Source organism: Cynoglossus semilaevis, chromosome 17 (assembly GCF_000523025.1).
Source record: "Cynoglossus semilaevis isolate Cse_v1.0 chromosome 17, Cse_v1.0, whole genome shotgun sequence".
NCBI lineage: Eukaryota > Metazoa > Chordata > Actinopteri > Pleuronectiformes > Cynoglossidae > Cynoglossus > Cynoglossus semilaevis.
Window position 1 is genome coordinate 15,139,347 of NC_024323.1, and position 2,457 is coordinate 15,141,803.

At 45.6% G+C, this 2,457-nt stretch overlaps 1 long non-coding RNA gene across 1 annotated transcript in view; it reads left to right on the top strand.

Moving 5' to 3' along the window:
• Positions 1 to 1,793, top strand: part of LOC103393568 (uncharacterized) — a 2,540-nt gene extending 747 nt beyond the window's left edge. The window contains exon 3 of the long non-coding RNA XR_523030.2: positions 1,737 to 1,793. This is a non-coding gene — a long non-coding RNA (uncharacterized LOC103393568). The remainder of the gene's footprint in view (positions 1 to 1,736) is intronic.
• Positions 1,794 to 2,457: the final 664 nt, after the last annotated feature.

Consider the following 2,457-nt stretch of genomic DNA (forward strand, 5'->3'; position numbering starts at 1 on the left):
GGGGAGGGGGAGGGCGAGGGGGGGGGCTGTTAATGCAGCGAGCCACTGAATGAGACGGTGCCGTGGAGTCGGTGGGAGCAGATAAAGCCCTCCTCATGTATCAGCCTGCTCACCTGTCTGCAGCCGCAGAGCTGTAATGGATGGACACGAGCCGCGACCATCACTCACACTCACACCGCCTGTCTGTGCGCGCGTGTGTGTGTGTGGGTCTGGGTGTGTGTGTGTGTGTTGTTTGGAGGTGGTGGGAGTGATTATATGTCTGCATGGGTGCATGACAGAGGGAGACAGAGACGGAGTGTGTGGCTGTGTTTGCATTTATGTGTGTGTGTGTGTGTTCAGTTGTAAAACTTCTGTGTGTCACTTTGATTGATACTTCTTACACTGACACCATTTTAGTAAAAAAAAAAACTTCTCTCTCTCTCTCTTTCCATCTTCCTTCATTTACTTCAACCTCTCTTCACCACTGGGAACTTTGTTGTGTGTGTGTGTGTGTGTCTAATTAAATATTTAGAATCTTTTTTTTTCACGGTGAATCTCAGAGTTTGTGCCCCGGTCACTGAAGTTCCCACAGAGACATTCAAGGACTCAGGGAAACGTAGGAAATTCGAAAACCGGTCCGTTAACCTGGTTGTTGTCGTCGTTGTAATCACCGTAATCAGACTCACCTGGTGTCTGTAATTAGTCTCTCTGGTGCCACCTGCTGCCACCTGGTTCGCACTGTTCGTGTGTGTTGTTCCGCTAGTTTTGACTTCGTGTCTGGAGAAACAGTTTTAAAATTTTTTTTTTTTTTTAATTCATTTGTGAATAAACCGGCGGCTCCATGAGAGAGAGAGAGAGAGAGAGAGAAAGAGAGAAAGAGAGGTCTCTTTGTGCTGAGTTCGGTTCCTGCCGCGTTCTACCGTCCGGACGGAACACTGGTAAAAACAGACTTTTCTATTTTGTTTTTTTTTACACTCAGAAAGTAAACAAACATTTCAGGCTCCCGTCACTTTGAAATTTAAGGTTTTTTTGTTTAGTTTTTTGTAAAAACTTCCAACCGTGGGTTAAATGCGTTTTACAGGAGTTGAGCGTTTTCTTCTTCCTCCACTTGGTGTCGCTAATGAGTAACTCCAGTGCAGTACGTCACACCTAAACGTGTGTGTGTGTGTGGACAGACTGTCATTGTTTTAAAAAGGCAGATGTCAACATGACGACCTGACCTCTGCTGGGGGAGGGGTCAAAGGTCATCCTCACAGTCTGCTGCTGTTGCCCAGGCGCAGGGTGGCATCCTGAGTGTGAGGTACACGAGGGGGAGGGAGGGTGTGTGTGTGTGTGTGTGTGAGACTGGTACACAGGAGCGGCCACTGTGTCATAATCTGATTAAAAAATCCCAAATTAAATTATCAGAATTGTATTAGACATGATGACTAATGGAGGATCACTGACACACACACACACACATGCTTGTCCAGGACATGGGAGACACACATATACCCATATGTGTCCAACAGAAGGTCTCTGTGTCCAGGTCTCCAGAGGGTCAGTCTGCCCCAGGCCACAGATATGACATCACTGAAGGTGTCAGAGGTCATGACCCCGGGACAGTGGTGTCAGTGTGTGTGTGTGTGTGTGTGTATTACAGAGATAAGACACAGGAGAGAAAATATAGATATAGATGACGTAAATGTGTGACTTGATAGAATTGTTCAAAAATCAAGTTCAAAGTTTGGTGAAATTCTGTTTGTGTGTTTACGCAGCATCATCTTCATCATCATCATCGCAGTTGTCGTCACCATCCCTTCATCCTCTTCGTCTTCATCGCCATCATCATCTTCTTCATCATCATCATCATCCTCATAATCGTTGCTGTTGTCGTCATCATCCTCCTCTTCATCTTCATCATCGTCTTCATCATCTTCATCATCTTCATCCTCCTTCAGTGTAAGTCGTCAAATCTTCATGATTAAACTGATAGACTAAATAATCGGTACCAGTTCCAGCCTCTGATTGGACACACAGATGTGATGATGAGTGATGATGTCATCAACAGTGGACTCACTCACTGATATATTAAAGTCACTTCCACAAAGTTCAACCCGACAGAAACTGAACGATGACACTTTGACCTCTGACCTTTATGTCAGATTTGAAAACGTTAACGAATGGATTTTAATGGTTAAAATGAGGAGTTCAGCTGTGAGGAAGTTAGATCATCACCCCCACCATCACCCCCCCACCATCACCCCCCCACTGCAGGGATACTCAGTGGGTCTGTTCACTAAGAAAATAGATATCATTACCACACACACACACACACACCCAGACACACAGGGCCATCATTAGGCGACTGTTTAGTATTCATAACCACTCGTTCATCCCCTCCTGTGCACACACACACACACACACACACACACACACAGTGAAGCAGAAATTACCCGGCAACACCTGACACTCCATCATGATGTCGTACTGTGTGTG